This window comes from Bison bison, unplaced genomic scaffold (assembly GCF_000754665.1).
Source record: "Bison bison bison isolate TAMUID 2011002044 unplaced genomic scaffold, Bison_UMD1.0 scf7180017864134, whole genome shotgun sequence".
Taxonomy (NCBI): Eukaryota; Metazoa; Chordata; class Mammalia; order Artiodactyla; family Bovidae; genus Bison; species Bison bison.
This window is the reverse complement of record NW_011494706.1, coordinates 858,648-881,990: the sequence shown is the minus strand read 5'-3', so window position 1 is coordinate 881,990 and position 23,343 is coordinate 858,648. Positions and strand designations below refer to the sequence as shown.

At 36.0% G+C, this 23,343-nt stretch overlaps 1 protein-coding gene across 1 annotated transcript in view; it reads left to right on the top strand.

Annotated features, from left to right (window-relative positions):
- The window catches only part of GLCCI1 (glucocorticoid induced transcript 1), a 150,284-nt gene that overhangs the window by 49,758 nt on the left and 77,183 nt on the right, over window positions 1-23,343 (top strand). The window lies entirely within an intron of this gene.

The window sequence follows — 23,343 nt, the reverse complement described above, 5'->3', positions numbered from 1 at the left end:
CAGGATTATCCTGTTGCTCCTAATTGAAAGAAGACTTTGATACTGGTCATCAGCTGTGACTTCTGAGCTGTAAAAATTACTAATGAATAGGTTTTCTGTTGCTTCCACAGCACTATTACACTGTGCTGGAGTATGTTTTGACATTTTCAGAATGTCTAAAAATGTAAGACCTAGGTTAGTGAATGTAACTGAAATAGAATATGGTTGGATTGGTCATATCTCTTTGTCACATAAAAGCCTGAGAATGTGTGTGTGAGTAGGATTGAGTGAGTGAGTGAGTGAGTGTGTGTGTGTGTGTGTGTGAGAGAGAGAGAGAAGAGAGAGAAGAGAGAGAAGAGAGAGAGAGAAGAGAGAGAAGAGAGAGGGAGAAGAGAGAGAGAGAAGAGAGAGAGAGGAGAGAGAGAGAGAAGAGAGGAGAGAGAGAAAGTCAGGTATAAGTGACTGTATGAGAAATCCTGGTTCCTGAAGGGTCAAGGATATGAAATTGGCTGTATCTGGCCTTGTGTACTTCTAGAATCTGTACTGTTTCTGAATTGTATTATAGTGAGAAGTACTTTTCCCCATGATTATTAAAAGTTAGTTATATGTGGTGATAAACTGGTAAATATTTCAGGAATCACTAAGCAGAGATTCTGATCTCAGGTGATAGTCCCAGCAACTGGTGCTGGATTAATTCAGCCCCTCACCCCTAAGAAGCTAATAGTTATCCTGCAATTTGAGGGTTTGAACTCTGAATGTTTGTAACTTAATGAAATGCCACTATGGTGTACTTTAATGATGGCTCACCAAAAATAAGGACGAGTTAAACTTGTGAGACTCATTATTGTGTGGGAAGACTGGTGTCCAAAATTGTCTTCCAAGATATTAGAATTAAGAAACTCACTAAACTTCTGGGTGTGTTTGATAACAAGAATGCAAAAACTGCTACAGATTTCTGCCTAGTGTCACTAAAGATCAAGTGTCTATCTCCTGCTGACAGTAATAGCCCCTTATTTAGCCAGTATGGTCACAGGGAGAACTTCACATAGCTAGCTTTTAGATGACTAAAATATTAACTATTTGGTGAAACAAAGGCTTTCTAAAATCATTATACAATTGTTTTCTTAAGCAGAAAAAAACAAAACCTCAATGAACTCTTTGTGGCTTAATTAGTTTTGTTAATACCTATGATATATCTTAAAATGATTGCTATAGATACTATTGAATATAAGATTGAATGAGCATGGCCTATTGCTGATCATATAAATTTGCTTTGGGAAGGGTCTTTTTTTCTGATAAATGTGGAATGAAACAGTGTGTGGCCCCATTTATTCCTTAATAGAATAACCTGGCTTTTTTCTCTTATCAAGTTAAAAACCAAAAAATTATTTTCCAAATGGTTCCATAAAAGAACCTTAGAAACAAAAAGGTATGCTGAAAAATAACCAGATTTGAAGTCAAGAGACTTGAGTTATTTATCCACTTGTAACGTTTGACTTACACTATGTCCCTAAATCTTCATCTTATTTTCTCTCTCTTTAAAATGAGTGGGCTTTTTAAGAGTTTAGTTGGGTAAGGAAAAGAGTCTACTATGGAAAGGAAAAGTAAAAGTAAGTTTATTAAACTAGATGATTCTTTTGAATTTTTAAAACTAGTTTTACTGAGGTGTAGCTGACAAAGTTGTATATATTGTAAGGTATACAGTGTGATGATTTGGTATACATTTACAAAGTGAAGTGATTACCATAATCAAGATAACTGCATATCTATCACCTCACAGAGCACCTTTTTTTTTTTTTTTGATGTGTGATGAGAACACTTAAGATCTACTCTTAGCAAATTCCAAGTATACAATACAGTATTACTGACTACAGTCACCAGCTGTACATTAGTTTCCCAGAACTAACCTGTCTTACAACTTTAAGTTTGTACCCTTCCAGCAACTTTCCCCACCTGCCAGGCCATGGCAACCATCATTCTACTCTCTCCTGTGGATTACTTTTTAAGATTACACACATAAGTGAGATCATAATTGTTTTTTTCCCCGTGTATTTGTTTTTTTGTGTCTGGCTTATTTCACTTAGAAAAATATCCTCCAGGTTCATTTATGTTGTTGCCAATGGCAGGATTTCCTTTTTAAAAGACTGTGCAATATTCCGTGTGTGTGTGTGTACACATACATATATGTATGTATTTTCTTTGTCCATTCCGCCATGAGTGAACACAGAGGTTCTCCGTATCTTAGTTATTGTGGATAATGCCGCATTGAATATGGGAGTGCAGGTATCTTTTCAGGATCCTGGTGTTATTTCCTATAAGCATATACTCAGAGTGAGGTTGCTAGATTATATGTTTTTAAGTGTTTGAGGAACCTTCATGCTGTTTCCCAGTCCCACCAGTTTACTGTCTCGCCAGTGGTGTACGAGGGTTCTGTTTTCTCCACATCCTCACCAACATGTGTTATTCTCTTGTCTTTTTGATAGTAGCCATTCTACCCAGTGTGAGATGGTATGTCATTGTGGTTTTAATTTGCGTTTCTCTGGTTAGTGCTGTTTGAGCACCTTTTCATGTGCCCTCATTAGCTGTTTATATGTCATCTTTGGAAAATGTCCACTTAGCTCCTTTGTCTATTATTTAATAAGCTTATTTGTGTTTTCTGCTATTGAGCTACATGAATTCCATATATATATTTTGGGTATAGCAAATGTATATATCCAAAATAGTAGGCCCTTATCAGATGTATGGTTTGCAGGTATTTTCTTCTGTGCCATAACTTGTCTTTTCGTTTTGTTAATTGTTTCCTTCGCTGCGCAGAAGCTTTATAGTTGCTTGTTTATTTTTGCTTCTGTTGCTTGTGCTTTTGGTATTATATCCAAAATGGCATTGCCAGGACTGAGCTTTTTCCCTACATTTTCTTCTAGGAGTTTGACGGTTCCAGGTCTTATATTTAAGTCTTTAATCCATTTCAAGTTAATTTTGTGCATGGTATAAGATGGGGTTCAGTTTCACTCTTCTGCACATAGATATCCAGTTTTCCTAGCACCATGTATAGAGAGACTATCCTTTTCTCATTGTATATTCTTGGTACCTCTGTCAAAGATCAGTTGACCATGTATCTGTGGATTTTTATATCTGGGCCCTCTGTGCCATTGGTCTGATGTGTAGAGCCATCTCATTGGAAAAGACCCTGATGCTGAGAAAGGTTGAGGGCATAGGAGAAGAGGGTGACAAAGGATGAGATGGTTGGATGGCATCACTGACCCAGTGGACATGAGTTTGAGCAAACCCTGGGAGATAGTGAAGGACAGGGAAGCCTGGTGTACTGCAGTCCATGCAGTCCAGTCGGACACAACTTAATGACTGAACAACAACAAATATGCGTGGATTTATTTATCTGGGCCCTCTGACCCATTGGTTTATGTGTCTGTTTCTATGCCAGTACCATACTGTCTCCACTGCTATAGCACTGTATACACTAGATGATTCTTCGTACAGTTAGTTATGTGTTGAGCAACTAGTCTTAACCAGAACTCAGTGTAGAATACTTTTATAATACTTTTACAATCTCTCTTCACAGATAACTTTTATAATCTCACTTCTCTCTTGAGAGGTTAAGTAATTTGCTCAGGGTCAGGTGGCATGCACAGAAGGCCCACAGGGCCATGTAACTCTCTAAGTCCTGACTTCAGGTTAGCTGGAAGTTGCTTTTGGAACCCAGTTAATTATGGGACAGGAAAACATGCACAATGGGTAATCCCATTGCTTATGTAGTTAAGACACAGAAAGGCCAAAAATAGAGTTGGCAGGGGGTTGGGTGAAGAGAAAGCTAAATGGGACTAAACTCTAGGGTCCACAGAACTTAAAATAGCTGCAGGTATTCCCAGTGATTCGGGCCTCAGATATGTCTATAAGAATGCCATAGCACTTCAGAACTTCATTATGTCATTAGTGGGCCTTTCCCTCGGTCCTTAAAATACACTTTGTTAAGACAGAATTTAGATTTCGTGTGAAATCTCAAAATCTGGGCAGAATGAGTCTTTTGTATTTTCATATTTGATAATGTAACCTTTGCATTTGTAATAAAGCATCATAAGGTTCCATTCAAGCATAACACTGATTTTAACCTCCACCGTTCTGTGACAGCTCAGCAGCATTCAAAATAGTATCTTTTTATATTTCATTCTCATGGCAAAGTAAGGTGTGCTGTCTTCTCCGTTTATGCCTGCTTGGGCTCTTTTCCTTTTTCTAGGTTTGCTGATGTGATCTAGAGAGATATTTCAGTCTCCATTTTAACAACTGCTTTCAGGATGCTGTGACATCCTTCAGCGCCCCTTGTGCTTACTGCACGCTCTCTTTGATAGTGTGGAATATGGATCCTTTCATAAGTAACATGAGACATGGCATTTCTATTGTTGTTCTGATACTGAAAGTGTTTTATAGAGTCTATGTGATGAAGTTTCTCATGACATTTCTTCTGTAATTAGTTTCCTAGTTAAATACATCAGTTTATAAGTTGGATTAGTGAAGTAATCTTTGTATCATAGAAAATAATAAAAAAACTTACAGAGCTCAGTTGCTTAGTTACCTTTAAAAACTGTTTGCTGTGTGCATGTAACCTGTGAAATGATCTTTCCATAAATGTGTACAAAAGATCATGGTAAAATACTGATTTTTCTCTATATTAGCTGGTAATCTATAAACAAGTTATATGTATGATAGTTTTGAGTTTTCTGACAGTGTCATTTTCTTTCTACTGAAGGGTTTTTGAAGGTACTCTGAAAAGAATCAACTGTCCTTTTCCTGTTTAAAGTCAGGTGGTTTTCATTTAAGTGTCTAATACTTACTAAGCAGGGATTAGCAAATACTGCTAAATGCAGTTTCATTAGTGTTGTAAAATTAGGAAGATTGTGCTCAGAAATAATGTTTTGGGGAAAAGCTAAAATATGCAGCAATATTTTGATCAGAGAGCTTAAAATAAACCTTATTTTAAAATTCTGGTCATTCTTTACATATCTAAGTGACCCATTATTGAAAAACACCTGGCCAGTTGATCGCATTTGTTCACTCTTTGTCTTTTTGGTTAAAATACAAAAAGGATGAGTACAGCTTTAATTTCAGTGATAACTGTTCATTTAAGAAATTTTTATTTTCAGGTATTGCAGTAGCTGTTGATAGTATGTTGATGGGTAAAACTAGTGGATTTTCTCTCTCTTTCACACAATGAATATTTATTGAGTCTCTACTATGTCTGAAGAGCTGTTTAACCCTTAAAGAATACATATTCTAGGTGCAGTTGGGGTGTTCACATTTATATTTCTCAACAAACTCAGGTTATTTAAAATCTTCCAAGAATATGACCCACTGTTTTCTCTGAGCTTTGAACTTCACATATGAATTATTATGTTCCTATGCTTCTCTTTCAAGATTAGGTTGAGCTTTTTGGTATTCTTTTTTGAATACTGAATACTTACTTATATGTGTTTTTCCCTTACTAGATGAAACTTAGGAGAGCATCATCTTGTGGCTTCTCTAATATATCTAGGTCTAAGCTGTGTTGCTGCCTATGCTATGCTAAGTCACTTCATTCGTGTCTGACTCTGTACGACCCCATAGACGGCAGCCACCAGGCTCCCCCGTCCCTGGGATTCTCCAGGCAAGAACACTGGAGTGGTTTGCCGTCTCCTTCTCCAGTGCATGAAAGTGAAAAGTGAAAGCGAAGTCGCTCAGTCGTGTCCGACTCTTAGCGACCCCATGGATTGCAGCCTACCAGGCTCCTCCATCCATGGGATTTTCCAGGCAAAAGTACTGGAGTGGGGTGCCATTGCGTTCTCCGATATTGCTGCCTAGACATATTAAAATATTCTGCTAGTTTGGCCTAGCCTTGTGGAATTAACATGAAATCAGCTTCTGAAGCTGTTCTACTTGGAGAAACTTAAAAAACCATCATGCCAAAAACTGTGGACATACTCAATTAAAAATTTAAATGTTTTCAGATCTGTCATAAAGATCATGATTATTCTAAGCTCCAAGTAGGAGAATGTGAATTACATATTAATTTGTGCTTTATTATAATGTAAAAATTTTGAAGTAAAGAGCAGATTTTGGGGTGGTTATTTGCTTAAGAGAATATCCAATTTATGTGCAAGTAAAATTATTCAATTTACCAAAGTGTTATTTATACAAACTTTTTAGGAAGTCAGTTACACAAGATTGAGGTTCATCTGCGGTTGTAAAAATATATTACTGAATAGTGTAATTTCTCATTGCTACATAAAATGTTCTACTGACATTTAGCAGAATTAATATCCTAAGAAGTTATAAATGAACATGAATAGATCTCTTCCATTCCCTTTCTAGTGTGAGTATTAAAATTATAAGAGATTTTGTATTCAGATAACCCCTAAAAGGGAAAGAATTCATATGCACTAATGATTCTATTTCTCACATTTTTCTGTGGAAAGGTATGCTTTTAAATTCAATAAATATTCCAGGTTTTTTTACCGGATTATTTTGTCCTTATAAAAAAAGTTATTATTTGAGTTATAATTTCCTACCAAACCTTTCCTAACCAGTTTCATGGAGGAAATATTTCTTCCTTCATGAAAAACTTTCACCAAACCTTCTACTGTTACTAATGTCAAGAGGACAAGGCAATAAGTCAGCGTAATTAGACTAGAAATATGATTAACACTGTGGATTATGATCTTTATAATTGTATATTCCTATAGTCTGACTTTAACTTAAAGTTTCTGTATATACTTAAGGATTAAGAAATTAATTGCTCACCTATATATACACTATAAGCTAACAAGCACCTACTGTATAGCAAAGGGAACACTACTCAGTACTATGTAATGGCCTATATGGGGAAAGAATCTAAAAGAGTGGGTATATGTATACCAGATTCATTTTGCTGTGCACCTGAAGCTAACAAAACACTGTAAATCAACCTCACCCCAATAGAAATTTAAAGATAAACAAACATTCACAGGAAGTTGAAAAGACAGTACAGAGAAGTCCCATGTATCCTCCATCAACTTCTCCTTTAATGAGTATATCTTACAAAATTAAAGTATGGCATTAAACCAGGATTTTTGTATTGGTGTGCCTGACGCTATACGTGTGTATCAGTCTTATCGCGTGTGCAGCAGATCTGCGTAACCACCAGCGTGATCAAGATGCAGAGCTGCCCTATCACAGACGGCGGAGGCCACGCGGACCCCCTCTCGTGCTGCCCCGCAGTCACACCACTCCCCCCACCACCGCCCGCCATCCTGACTCCTGGCAGTCACCAGGCTGTTCTCAGTCTGTATAAGTTTGTCATTTTGAGAACGTTAGATAAAAGGAATCATACACTATGTGGCCTTTTGAGCGTGACTCTTTTTCACTCAACATAATGCCACCAACATATATCAAAGTTGTTGAGAGTACCGATAGTCTGTTCCCCTTTATTGCCAAGCAAAATTCCAAGATCCATGGATGTACCACAGTTTCTTTAACCCACCACTTATTGGAGTACATTGTGGTTAAGTTTGGGGCTATTACAAATAAAAATCTGTTTTATAAAATGTTACAAAAATTTGTGTACAGATTTTTTTTTAAAAAAGAAATTAATTGGTCACCTAATCTGATTATACCTGAAGTCTGCACAGTATCCATTAGTGTGGTGTGTGTGTATACAAGAGAGAGAATGCTGCAAAGTTCACATTCCTTTCTCAACAGTCACTGGATAGTCACTGGCTCTTGACACTTTTGCTATGTAGAGTAGAAATTCATGGTCATCTTCTCATAATGCTGTAAGTAATTTTAATATACTAAATGGTAGTGACTTATACTAAGTATTAGTTACTTAGAGCTCTATGTTACTTGCCCCATGTAAGAAAACCAGTGCACATCTAACTAGATGAGAATTCTGAACATCTTCCTTGTGGTTATAGAGAAATTTACTATTTCTAACACAATTATATTTCCTTCTAGAGGCATGTCTTAAAAGCTGAATTCTTTGTAGTATTTACTTCAGGACTCTGGTAAAAATGAGTTTGTTGGATGGGTTTTTAGATACAGATTGATTGGTTTAAATATAAATTCCCCTTTCTGAGTCAACTAACATAATTTGGAATGACAATTCAGTTATCTGTAGTTTAATTTTCTTAACAAGTGTATGATAATTTTCTCTGCTGGAATTGGCTTTGTGATTTTTGAGCAGAAGATTATGTTGGTATTTAAATTCAAAGTTGAAACAGGCATTAAAAGGTGTAGTTATTGCATTTCCACTGATTGGAATGGGTATTCTTAAAGGTGATAACTGTATATAGCAAATTAAAACAGACATGATGCTGACATCCTGCAAGTTTACATATCCAAATATTTTAAAATATCATTATAATTGTCCTTGGATGTTTTGCTCATGCTCTTTACCTCCTTGCTGATTTTGTTACCATCTATATATAAAGTTTTCCCTTAAAGTATACTCCACCTATGTTTCACACAGTAGAATATATCATATGCTTTGAAAAGGTGGCCTAGTGTATTTTTCTGTGCTGACAGAAAAGCAATGATTTATTACTACATTTTACTCTGTGTAATTTCAAATTTAGGTAATGTGCTTTAATTATTCCCATGTGATAAGATAGTATTAGAAATATTATCACTGTGTGTGTGTTAGTTGCTCAGTCGTGTCCGACTCTTTGCCATCCCATGGACTGTAGCCCACCAGGCTCCTCTGTCCATGGAAATTCTCCAGACAAGAACACTGGAGTAGATAGCCATTTCCTTCTCCAGGGAATCTTCCTGACACAAGGATCAAACCTGGCTCTCCTGCATTGCAGGTAGACTCCTTACTTTCTGAGCCACCAATTTAAACTCAGAGATTTGGTACAGAAACAGAGCTGAATAGTTTCTTGTATTTGCTTACTGGCAGTGTGAAACACAGCAGCCTTGGTTAAGACTTTCCGACCCAGAGCATCATTGGATTGGGTTCTTAACTTCCTTATAGCATAATTATTAACTTTTCCTCTTCCCTCATTTATCCCATTCTGTGTCTTATCCCATCTCCCATCTCCATAGAATTATGTCCTGAATCTGGGAGCTTCTTTCCGTCACCTCATGGCTTCATTACTGCTTATTGCTTTGCTAGAACTGCCGCCTCTCTAGTGGTTCCCCTGCCATTAGTTCCCCATCTCTAATTTACCCACTGGCATTGTTATAAACACAGTCTTTCTTTAAAAAAAAAAATTCTGAAGTTCACAATCCTTGCCTTGACATAAATGACTCATGTTAACATCCACAGTTGTGTACCTCAAGTACTTTGTAAACTGAACTCACTTTGTACTGAAAATGCTGTTATCTTTCAGTAGCTCCATACTTCTTTCCTTGTCAGGGTAAGGATTCCTTGTCAGGGTAAGGTAATCTATTGATTACTGTAAAAAAAATTAATTATTCTATTTGTGGTAATGATTATAATAATTCAGTGAGACACACTCTAAAATTTGGCTATCAAACTATCTACGAGGGTAATTCAGACAAACTGCCTTTCTATTGTAGAGACTTCTAAGTATTCACCAAATCCTGTTTTGTCTCCCTCTTGGCCCACATCTAGACTATTTTTCCTACTCCTTGCAATTAGATAAAGCTTTGTGATACACAACAACACTTTCATCTGTGTTCAGTGAAAAAGCACTAGTTTGATCCTCCTCATTCTTTCTCTTTCCTCATCTGCCAGCTGGATGCAAAGAATTTAGGAGAGGAGTCTAACCAAGGCCCTGGGGGAATGATGGAGCCATGAAATGAAGGAAGTCAGAATCCATGAATGATTATATGGAAGGCCATCTGTCAGCCAGGAAGATACATTGAGTTTTTATTGTGCTAAGCCACAAATTTAAAAAAATGGTAGCTGCTAGCATTAGCAACTTTGCTGCACTTCACAGTTCAAAGAAATGTGGTCTGCCAACTGCTTCTCCTGGAGCTGGTGAATTTTACCTTGGGAGTGTCACTGTTCCCTCCCGTGACCCAGCACATAGGCACATGTGGTTCATGGTAGTCAGTGCCTCAGTCAGTATGCAGGAGACCCTACATGAAGTTCACACACCAAGCTTGTGTGATCTGGGTGGAATGGATTTATTTTTATATAATTTGCTATTTTATTTTTGTTAACTGAAGACCTTGTAACCATTTTTGAAAAAGTTTGGAGATATTTTAAGCATTGATAGCCTTGTGGAAATCAGTCCATGGTCTCGCAGAGTGCCTGTGAGGGCACTAAGTTTAGTGATCTTGTTATTTTATATGAATGTTACTTTTTTGGGCATGCAGAAAATGGAAGAGTTCTTTATTATATGAACCTAATGACCTGCTTGTGAAATACCTAAGCATGGAGATCATAGCCTTTTATGTACATGTTGAAAACAGGATGATAATAGGATCTGAATTCAAGTTCCTTTTGTCGCCGTCTTGCACCCTGTTCACAATGATTTTAGATGAGCTCCACATACAGAATGTTAAAAAAAAAAAAAATAGGAGCCATTCTGTTGAGGCCCTGCCAAAAAGTGTCCTTTGGTAATGAGTTCTATCTTAGTTTTGGGGTAATTTATTACGTTAAGAATAAGGAAAGAATGTATAACTGAAATAAATCCACAGGTTTAACAAAACTTGAGAAGTTGTGCCAGTTGTTAGAGAAACAAAGAAAAAAAGAGACAGCCTTAATTTTTAGGAAAGGAGCCCACCCTCTGGCAAATATGTTTATGTTTTAAGTATAAACTAAACAGATTAGTGAATTGTGTTAGGTTTTGCTTTCTTATTTCATTCTTAAGTGAAAGTAAAATAGCTTTCAGAGAGAGGGATAAATGATTGAGTTGACGTATTCATGAAAAATGGTTTTATTTGTAATGTTTGAACATATATTGTTCAGTACTTGTCCTGCCTCAAACACTACACAGGAGATACTTAAGAGGTGAAGGAGGAAAGAATGGAGGAAAAGGGCAAAAATCCAGTTGACTCATCTCCTTTGTATAATTGGCAAAAATGTGGTTTTGTTTTCTTCCCTTGTTGAGATGAATCTTTTTAGTACATCTTAAAGTGTTGTTCAGGTTTTTATGACAAATGCCCTAGCTATTGTAGGTATGATTGACTCATGCTATATCCAAAAAGTATAGTCTGATATTTGTGCACTCATTTCTTGGGCTCTTGAACAATGTTCTTTTTATCATTTAAGGGAAAAAATTAACTTAGATGCTAGTAACAAACTCTGAAACTTTGTGACTTCAGTCCATTTGTTGCTCCCGGGCAGTGCCATTTTGGATTAAGTACAGTTCAATCAATAATATCAATAGACTGTTTTTGACTAAGATTATAATTACCAGTTTGGGTCTATTCTGGAGGAATAAAACATGATGCTCTTCTAAAATACTTTCGACACTTTTCCCTACACTTAGTCATGCCACTCGTAGTTTTATTCTATTTTTTCTGAAGTTGCTCCCAGTCCTTGGCAACGTTTCCTGGCAACCTTCTATGCATAATATTTGTAGAATTGTTGAGGTGGAAGGTGTTCTGTGTATGCAAACACAGAACTAGTTTTTACCATGTTCTGTTTTACTCCATGGTTTCTACAAAGGTATCATTTATATAAGGCCTTTTCCTTCAGGATGTTTCCTGCAGCTTTTGGCCATTTCCAGCTTTAATGAAGCATCCAATTTTGGATAAACTACTGCTTCATACTACATATTTGGTTCTTTGATGTCAATATTTATGAAAGTAAATGCTAGAATAAACATCTGTGTTTCCTTATTTCTGAAGCCTTCGTTCTGTTGAGCCTACTGATTCTGGGTTTCATCTACAGAAGTGTAGATGAAACTAACTAACGTTAGTTCTGTATTCACCATGGCTGGATTTGGGAACACAGGGAAAAATACAATTTTTGAAGGGAAAAATACAACTAGTAGGGTAGATTTAATTAGATTCTTTTTCATGAAGCAAATCAGTGGCATCCAGATGTATTGCAGTACAGCCTTCTGTTTATAATTTGCCTACCATCAGCAAATTAAGTTGACTAGCAGTCAGATCTTAATGAAACTAAACAGTTTTCTTTTCCTAAGCCTTTCTCCTTAATCTTTTCTATGTTTAACCGTGGAGTTAACTATTTACCCTCTTATTATGCTATTATGAGCTATTATCATGCTATTATGAGCTAATCTGTAGTTTTTATTACCTAAACAAAATGTTTCAAACTTAAGACTTAAATGCTTGAATCTTACTTTCATTTATAAATTGTATGTTGTTAAAATATATTTGGATTTAGAATTCTGCAAATTTTCAGTGTAGATTTAAGAAGAGATATTTACTTACCTAGGAGACTGTTGTGCTTTCTGTGCCATATTTAGTCATTATTCTTTATTCAAATAAGAGATGAGAAAGATGATCATTTTCAGGTTCTTTTTCAGAATCAGAGGAACTATAGGAGTCATACAGATTTCTAAATACCTTGTTTTTCATGGTATAACTTGATTGTTCTTTTGTAATAGTGGTAAGATCCTGATTCCATAATGTTAATAGTCAATTCTTTTCTTGGCCTTGAAAATTATTTTAGGACTTTTTGTTCTTTATTAACTTGTCCCATAGATAGTAGGATGATGTGGAAAGAGGCTGCTTGCTTTTGTTCCTTCGAAAAGCAGGTCCTTCTAGATTTAGCCCCTTGCGAGGTGAAGGTCCTCTTCAGACTTTCCATCTTGTTTTTTCCAAATGCTTCTCTCTCCAAGCACCTCAGCCTATTATTCTACTTTTCCCCATAAAAGGAATTCCTGTTCCTTGATCCATTCCTGGTTCTTGCTACAGGCTTCTGTAGGGTGTATTTTCAAACTTGACTCTGTAACTGCCACCTCTAGAGGAAGGGGATGGGCAAAAATTCTAATAATAGAGTGACTATGGATGCTCCATTTCAGTTCGTTTCTTCAGTAGATTGAGCAGGAGCTCATTTCTTTACTAGGTTACCTAGGAAGAAAGTATACCTCTCTGGGGCTAGTATTAATTTTTCTGAGTCAACGCAATAAATATTGGAGGAATATTAAAATTTTTAATATAAATATGGCTATATAAAATTTTTAATTTGGTTATCACATGTTCTGGAAATTCTGAAGTCTTAAATTCAGATGTGCTGAGAGAATAACCGTATGAATTTGCAATCCTTCTCTGGTTATTTCTTTCATGTACTGATGAAAGACTTGCCTTAGAGATACTGAGCATTCTGCTGTTTTCTCCTTTGAAAATTACTGCATGAATGGCTCACACATTCCAGCAGTCTTCATGTTAATTCCTTTCCAAGCTGTTGGTTGTATGAAGCTTATTCTCTGGTAGATTCTTCAGGAAAGACTCATGGGAACAATATTCCTTGAGTTCTACATATATTATGTAGCAAGAACTGAGTTTTTTTAATCTATGGCTTGTTATACTTGAAGGTCACTAGCTTCATTAAAGTGTGTTTGATATGGACTGTATTGGCTGTATCATTTTTCTCAGATCCATGTATGGTCTTTCAGTATGTAGTTTGAAGTTATCTTTTATTCTAGGAGAGTTTTCTTAAATTGTAGTTTTTAGTATGTTTTGTTTTGTTGCCTTGGTCTTCTTCAAGGACTCCTCCTAAACATGTTGGACAGTTTTGCTTATGTTACGTAATAACTATTGTCTCTTAAAATTTTTTTAAATTCTAAAATTTAAATTTTCTTTTTTTAAATTCTAAAATTTGTGTTATGTTCTATTTTCTACCTTAGGCAATGCATTAACCCACTCTGTTTCTTGTAACTTAAAGTTTTCATTCCTAGAATAAGTTTTTCTTTTATTTCTAAATCTTTCCTGAGTTTGATCACCTCTCTTTTCATATCTTCCTTGACTGCAAACACATCATTTCTGAATGTTTCTAATTTTGAGGTTTTTCATTGCTTCTCACATTTAATTAAAGTAGATTTTTAGCATGTTTTGAACTATGAGATCACAGCTTTCCCTACTTTCGATCAGGGGGTTTCATCAGTTAACATTGGATGTCATACTGTGGTAAAGATACAGCCCATTTGGTAGCCTTTATTGTACTGTAATCTTTTTTGTTAGTTTGTTTTTTATTTTTAATTGGGGTATAATAGTGGATCTGCCTTATTTGGTTAAAAATTTTCTAAGCTCTACCATGGCTTTAACTGAAAGTTAGGTGCTTTGAAACAAAACTTTTTGAAGCATTTCATCTTCCGGTTAAGGAATATCTGCTTTCCTCTCATTATATTAATTTCCATCTTTGATCATCTTATATTATCTTATAGTTGCTAATACTTTGTGATTGTCTCTTTAAAATTTGAACCCATTAGTCACGTGAGATTTTGGATATTTGGAATCTCTATTAATTGAATTCATTGGAAGTTCATAAAGTTTATGGAATGTTCTTCTGCTAATTATGACTTTGCCGAGGTTCCCTAAAGAAATACCATTTTGCCACCAGAAAAAAAAATGAACTTAAAAATCTTTAGCATCTCAGCTGCTATACCCGTGATTCTTTGTAGATGTATTCTAAATGTCAGAACTCCATCGTAATTTGTTGTGTATTTCTTCCAGTGCTTGTCACCTGCCTTCATGACCATCTTGGTGAAGTTTTCTTTACAGCCTTAATACAAAAAGACACTCTCTTGAATTTTCTTTGAAAATAGGCTGAAGGCCTTCCTCCAAATGTCTTATCTCAACTTATGTATCATTTGACACAAATTTGAGTGAGCTGTAACCTAGAGAATCATTCCTAAATGGCTGCTTGACTCCATTCTCCTGTTTGTTTTTCTTGACAGACCTCAGGTTACAGGTGTCAGGCCTCATTGGGTCAGACGCATGTTTGTTTCTCTTGTCAGCTTCTTGACTGGTTCCTTTCCAGATTTCTGCAGGGCAGCCAGATGGTCATTTCAGCATATTTTCTAGATTGCTTCTGTGGCAGGATTCCAGGTCTGGTTGATTAGTGTTTCAGAAACTACTCACACTGAGAGGGCTTTAGTTTTTGCCCTTTAGTTTTAGTTCAGATAGCACATTCAGATCTGGTGTCCTTCCTGTCTGTTATCGGAAGTTCATTTGATTTTGATGATTTTATATGGCCCATGTATTTGGCTTACTTTCCATCTTCTTATATGTTATGCAAGAAAGGCCCATGAAGGCCATTTGTGAAGTGCCTAGACAGTGCCGATTTTAGAAAGCTGAATCTAACAATAATTCTGCTAGATGATCAGTATTAATATGCATTAGATTGGCTAGAGAGGTATACCAATCTCCTCTTTTCTACATTTTTTATTCTTATATAATTCTTTAAATTGCTTTTTTGGGGGTAGTGGGATTTATTTTGGAAATTGCTCTCTGTAACTGTGAGGTAAGGAGGAAAATTACTCACAATGTTGGTAGTGATGTTTAAGAAAAAACTGTTCATGACACTTTTTATTTTTTTTTTCATGACACTTTTAAAAGAATAGTAAAGCAGACTATTTTCAAGGAGACTATTGGGATAGGTGTAGGCACCACTGCAATGCAGAGAGAATAACCAGAAGTAAATACAGAGAAATGGGGCTCAAACTCAAAATACAAGTAGAAAAAGTGAGGCTGTATATCTGGCTAAGAAGAAGGATGGGGTGAATAGATGAAAAATTACTAAGAGGAAAAGTGAAGTGAAGTCGCTCAGTCGTGTCCGACTCTTTGCGACCCTGTGGACTGTAGCCCACCAGGCTTCTCAGTCCATGGGATTTTCCAGGCAAGAGTACTGGAGTGGTTTGGAAGGAAACATCCAAATAAGGGGGATCTTGGCTAAACAGATCTGAAAAGGATTACTGAAGACAGGCCAGGGCAGCAAGATACTACATGGGAGCTGGTGGAGATGAGGAGCCTGATCACGTATCGAGGGTGATCAATGTTGAGGGTGGGGGATTCTGGTTAAACTGACATCGTAGGATACTTGCTAAAGTCGGACAATTCAGAGCTAAATACAGAAGCCTACAATTAGGGCCTACCTGGGAAGAGTTGAGAGGAGCTGGATAAAGTATGGTCAAAGAGACACTTTTTGACAGTGTTAATAAATTTAAAACTATAACTTTCAAGGAAGGAGCTGTCATTATAGAAATACTGAAGCAAATCTCTATTAACAGAATAGACCTGTAGTAGTTCATGCTTAAGCTCAGTGAACCAATAGAAGGAATATTCCCTACCTGCATCTACTTTTGGTTATTCTTGATCACTAGGATCTGTATCATTTCAGATTATTTTGAAGTTGAAGAAAAAACAACTTAATGTCTTATATTCAGGCTCTGCTTCATGATTTTGTTATTTTGATTTCAGTGATGAGGACTGAAATTATAATATGAAGAAGCTAATTTAGACATCATAAAAACTCACTGCTTTTCTGTTAAAAGATAAAGGTTTTAAATAAACTAGCTATAAAATATTGTCATATTTTGAGAGTTAAGCTTAAATTCTTTATTCAGGTTAATGATTAAAATCTAAATTTTACTTTGTTTATATATTTTATTTAATTTTTCCTTAGCACTTTATAGAAAAGAACCTACTTAGTTTATTTTTTCAGAATTTCTTGTATTTTTTGGGGAAGTGAATTTTATTGTAGTTAACTTTTATTTCTATGCAAAATGCCCTGTTTGGGTGGGAGGCAGTCTTTCCAAAGAAGCTGTATTGCTTTTTGTCAGTTATCTCATCTTTCTAGTGTTCCTAAGCATTCTGCCTGGAGTGCTCTGTGTTTAGATTTGAAGGTTCTTATTTTCATGACTGGCACTCAGTTTAGAAAGTGACCTTTTGAAGGAGATGACTAAAAGTTTAAATGTACTAGATTCTAAAAGGTAAGCTGCTAGGTGCAGATTTTAAAGAATTGGTTGACTATTTTTACAGCAGGATATTTTCTTGGATTTATATTCAGACTTTCAGTGCCTGTAAATGGAGTAGATTTATAGTCAACAAAATTTTTTTTTTTTTTTTGAGCAGCTGCAACTCTAAAGGATCTAGTCCCAATCCTTTAGACATAAGTTCCTAAGTTTTTAGTAGCATTAGATCACATGCTTATTAAAAATTCAGAATTTTCTGGTCTCACTAGCAGAGAGTCTCACATTGTTGACAACAAATTGGGCCTGGTATGAGCATTCCTAGCAAATGTCCAACACTCTGAGAAACTCTACTTCAGGACCTCCATGGTTCCCAAGCCTGAGGATGCTTTTGAATCAATCTGGTTTGGTTTAAAAAATATGTTAATACCTGGTCCATCTGATTACTACATTCGACTATCTGGGACTATGGTCCAGTAACCTGCATTTTTAACAAGCTGCCTGGTGATGCTTAGACAGAAAGCCACATCTCAGGCTCCCATCTTTGAGATCTGTTGCTTAGTTTCACCTGTGCCTGAGGGCTTTGTACCTTTATGTTCTAGGGATCTCCCAAGATCTAATTTCTAGAAAGCTCTTGCTGTTACTTCTCAGACATGCCCAGATGTTGCATGGGGCATAACTAAAATTGCCTTACGTTTTTCTATTCAATACTAGGTGATTTAAGGCTTGTGTGTGTGTGTACGCGCGTGCACACACACACACACACACATTATGGGATTTAATGGCTCCTTCTTTTTGAATATAACTGTTAAAGGATAAAAAGGTTTTACACACTTGTGTTTTGATACTATTGACTAACATTGTTAATGTGGTATATATGTGTAAAACTAGTAATTTAATATGAGTTCTGTGTAGAAAGATCTGGAAAAATTGGTACTTGTTACTCAGTTATCTTAAGCATTCTGCTGAATTGTATGACTTGAGGATTCTTTACAGTTGTAATCAATGTTGGGTTTTGAATAAAGAAAGCAGCAGTTCATTCTTGGTGGTGGTGTTACAATAGCAAAGTTTCACAGAGTTATAGTCCTTACACAGCAGTTGAAGGAACAGTAGGTCTTTTTCAGAAGGTTTAAATAAGTGGTCACTGAAATGCTTTCTTTAAGTTTAGATGTGTTTTGCTTGTAACATCAGTGTTAATAGAAAGCTTGGCTTATAATCTTTATTGAGAGCTAAACACAGAGAATCAACAATTTTTACTTTTTATTTACTTATGCAGACTGAACCTATGAAAACGTTAAAGTATGTTAAAGTTTTAAGAAAAGAATGTGAGCATTTTTTATTATGTGTATTAGTGTACATTCTGTACGGCTACATTATGGCACTCAAAAATATTGCATCCTTTTTATCACCTGGTGAGGTTGGTTTAGAATGTGTGGTGGCTTGTTTCATGTTACTCTGTAGCTAAAGTTCTTAAAGTTTCTAACAACAATTTTTTTTTTAATTTGTAGAAATTGCACTTAACTTCGTTAATTTTCTACTTCAGATTAGTTTCTTAATACATCAGATTTCCAAACCCACTAGTCAGTCAATCTTCAGGTATTGCCTCTAAATGAAAAATTGTTGGGAACTAACTAATTAATCTAACATCATATTACAGTTCTCTGGCAGTTAGACTTTAAGTGTCTTTTGCCTGTTTAGAACAATGCCTTTATGCTATTTGGATTCAGAGTTTCTAATACAGCTTCTTGCATTTAAACCTATTATACTACGATTAAGTCGCCTTAAATTTCCAATTGGCTGTTAGAAAGCAATAATTCTTTTGTACAATCCTCAGCAGGTATCCCAGAGGAACCCCAGGCCTACACTGCTCCATCCTCAGGGAAGATAAGAGGAGAGGGATAGTACAGCCTGTGTGTGTGTGTGTGTGTGTTGTGTATGTTAGTCACTCCGTCTGTCCAGCTCTGCAACACATCAGGCTCTTCTGTCCGTGGGATTCTCCAGGCAAGAGTACTGAAGTGGGTTGCCATTCCCTTCACTAGGGGATCTTCCCAACCCAGGGATTGAACCCAGGTCTCCCGCACTGCAGGCAGATTCTTTACTGTCTGAGTCACCAGGGATACCTAATATAACCTGTAGATGGATTATAATGAGGACATCATTTTACAGAATGCTGCATGAGTAGTCATCTTCTGGTCCTAATATGATGGTACTGGAAACAGATGTGATTTTTTTCCAACCATCGTATTTTATTGCTGAATTTACTTACTCTGCATTTTACCCTCAAATATTTAAGTAGGAGATGTTAGCAACAGGACTACGAGTGGCATGTTAAGAGTCTTTTTTTTTTAATTTATTTTTTAACTTTACAATATTGTATCCTACTACTTGACAGCTGCCCTTGATGTGGTTAGGGCACACCACTCTAGCTGTCTGTTACCTGTTTTTTGCCTTGTGTGCCTTCTTGTCCTTCACTGGTGTGCATGTGCCATAAAATACTACTTTATATTATAGCTTAATTCTACATATTATATCTCCCTCAAGCAGAATGTAAATTCCTTGAGGAGAATATAAAATTTATTTTGTCATTCTCCTTGGTACGTCAAACAGTACTTTCCATGTAGTAGACATTCATCAAGTTTTAATCAGTGGTGGTAATTACCTGGTTTCACCACGTATGAAGTTACTATTTTTCTGATGCCCGTTTAGCTTAAGTAATGATAGTAAGTATTTATTTTTTTTCACACTTTAGAATATTTATTTTAGCAATTTTATTATTAATTTTAATTAAATTTTATTATTTAAGTGCTTGTAAATTTAAAGATTAAGTATACTAATGTATGTTTCTAGTGGATAGGTGTCCTCTTGTTTGATTTACTTGAGTTGAGGTAATTTGTAATAATTAGTTGAGAAATGTTGTGATCACCCAGTTCAAAACTAAATACATATTCTAATCACAGCTGTAATCATGAAATAAACAATTTATTATGTTGCCTACATAAATGGATAGACCGTCCTTATCCACAGGGGACACATATCAGGACCTCTGTTGAGCCTAAACCTGCAGATACTATTATATCCTGTATATCCTGTATTTTTCCTGTATGTGTGTAAAGCTTATAAGTTAGGTGCAGTTAAGAGATTAACAAAAACAATAATAAAATAAAAGTTGTAAGAATATACTGTTATGGGGACTTCCCTATTGGGCCAATGCAAGGGGCCTGGGTTCGATCCCTGGTCAGGAGACTAGATCCCACATGCTGCAACCAAATATCCTGCCATGCCGCAGCAAATACCAAACATCCCACGTGCCACAGCTAAGACCCAGTGAAGCCAGATTAAACATTTTTTTAAATATATTGTAATAAAAGTTATGTGAGCATGGGCTCTCTCTCAAAATACCTCATAGAAATATAATGCCTAATGCCTTTTCCATCTTAACTAAGTATTTATCACACACTGTGGCTCTTTTGCAGTTTGAGGTGCAACAGCAGAAGAAACTAAATTTCTTTTTCATTCTTCACAATTTCACAGATAAAAGATTTGTTCTTACCATAGATCTTAGTAACCTGAGCATTTAATATTTTTTTCCTTCCTTTATTAAGCTGAGAACTGTCACATTTTCACTTCAAGGGAGCGCTTTACAGTATCTCTTCAGCATAGCGGGTTGCCAGCATCACTACTCTTGTGCTTTGAGCCATTATTAAGTGAAATAGTTGTTACTTACAAACACTGTGATACCAAGACAGTCAGTTGAATAACTGAGAAGGCTAGCATGTGGCTTAAAGTTGGGACACAAATTCTTCATATATAGTGGCTTTCCATTTTCTGGTTGTAGCTGACCTTTATGTAGGCCTTTTTTATTGCTAAAAATGGTTCTTTTTCAAGGGATAATCTGTTTTTGTCCTTGTTTCTTCTTGGTGGAGAGAACGTAATTTAAAAATTTTTTAAATAAATTATTATAAATCAGATTATGAGAGGTGTTAACTTTCTCTGCTTCCTAAAGTTGCTAAAATTTGTACGTATTGCTTTTATAACCACATTTTTTAAAAAGAATTAATAGAAATAGCTCCTGGTAGTTGAACTAAAAACCGTCTGCATGTCTTCTGAATTGCTTATGGTAGGGGGCGAGATAAGGAGGAGAAAAAGAAATAAAAAGTAAGTCATAGAAAACAAATAGCAAGGAAGCATTCTAAGAGAAAGAAAAAGTTCCATGAAAGAGTTACAGATTTAATCAGACTTGTTATAACAATAAATATAAGTGGGATGAGCATATGTTTTTCAGGAAGAAGACTTACTATAAAGTTTTTTCAAAAGCCTAATTATATACAGTATACAAGAGTGTTACCTAAATAGCACGATTGAAAGAAACGGAAAGTAAAAGAACAGGCATACCAGATACAGTATAATAGAAAGAAAGCATAGAGGGGGGATAAAATTAAATTTGATAGAGTTTAAAAGTAAAAATAAATGGAACAGACTATAATGGTAAAGCATATGTCTTAATAATAATGTCATGGATCAATATGTAACCAAATTATACAGAACTAAATTTCTATAAAATTTTTTTTTTTCTGGCCACTCAGCACAGCTTGTGGGATCTTAGTTCCCCAACCACCAGGATTGAACCCGTGCCCCTGCAGTGGAAGTGCAAGAGTCCTAACCACTGGACCACCAGGGAAGCCCCCAGAACTAAATTTAAATGATAAAAATTATAAGAGATAAAGAGCATTTTCATATCTCAATAGTAGTTTAGAAGTTTTGGAGTAGTTCTCTAAATATGTGACAGATCATGGTTCTATTTTATTACTATATTCTGTATTTTTATTTCAGTTAGTATATAAGAAAAAGAACTGTATGCTGAAAACAGAAAATACATGCTCTCCATGACTGATGAAATATTTATAAAGATTGACTGTGATTTTTGGTCACAAATAAAATTTCAGGTGATTCCAAACAGTAGAAATAGATTATCCTAGACTTTGCTTATCATAAAATAAAATGAGAGCTAAGTAATAAAGATAGGTAGGAAACCTGGTAATTTCCAGATCTTCTCTAACACTCTTGGGTCAAAGAAGAAATCAGAACTGCAGTTGTAAGATTCAGTTTGGCTCTCCAGCCCTCTGTGTCCAACGAGGTGGACCCCAGGGAGGTGGAAGACCAACTGTAAGAGACTTGAGCTTTCTCAGATTCTGGTATTCATGAGAGTCCTAGACTCAACGGACATGAGTTTGAGCAAGCTCTAAGAGAAGGTGAAGGACAGGGAAGCGTGCTGCAGTCCATGCCGTGGCAGAGAGTTGGACGTGACTGAGTGTGAGTCATGGGGTCGCAAAGAGTTGGACGCAACTGAGCGACTGAACTGAACTGATCTGACTGAACGAAGAGCCACTCCCCTACAGAACTGAGGATGACTGTGTGTGAATAATGTGACAGTTCACAGTATGCTGCATTTCCTTTTGTCTTCTGATTTTTAAAAAAAGGAAAACAATTTTGTGTTTTGTTTTCAGAAGAATAAAGGACAATATTCAGTAACAAATGTTTCTTGACCCTCTGTAATGTGCAAGGCATTTTCTTTGATGTGAAATATAACTGAATAAGACTAAGCCTTGGATACTTGTAATCCACTGGATTTTATTATAGTATGCACATTTGAGATGCATACATGAAAAATCTTTTATATTTTCATTGTAAAGAAACTGTAGAGTTCAGTATGATCATCTCTGTTTGCATCAGAGGTAAAACAGATCATTATAGTAGATTGACTGAACGGTGTAGAATGTCCGGAGATCTTGGTTCCTTTTTACCTCTGTCACTTATTAGCAGTTCTGTTTCATTGGACAATTTAATTTTATCCCTCTGGGCTTCAAATTCTTCATCCATTAAGGAGGAAACAATTAAAATAAGATTCTGTATACATGATTTTTTGTGCACGTGGAGCCTTGAATAAATTCATTTCTAAGTATTGAGTATCAACTCCTTTTCAATCTGTAGGGACCAAACTTACCCTCTGGTCAGGAAGGAAGGACAAATTTAGGGCTTTATGCAAGCAGAGGAGAGTGTGTATATCTTTAAGAAGGACAGAGATGAAGAAAAAGAAGGGCATTGGGAAAGGTTTCACAGAGGCAGTGTGACACCTGAGCTGGTCTTGAAGATAAGTTTTTGCCAAGTGTACAGAGAAGGGGAATATTTTCGATGCAGGAGATGATAGAAAAACTATAGAGGCAGAGAAGCGAGTACTTCACACTTGGGAAATTGGAGTTTATTAGTAGTTGTTATGGTTCTTAGTAGTTAGCAGAGGTTTATGGAGGAGTGGTGGTAGCAAGACATTACGTATTGAGGTATATGGGAGCTGAACTGTGAAAAATAATGTACTTTAAGTGAAAGACTGAATAAACCATGGCAGTTTTTTTAGCAGTGGAGGGAGGTGGCCCTGTAAGATAAAGTTAGTGTGGATTCAGAGATAGCAGTTAGGAAACTGGCAGTTTAGTTGAGACATGATGAAGTCGTAATTAAAATAATGGCAGTGGAGATGATATAGAGGGTTAAGAAT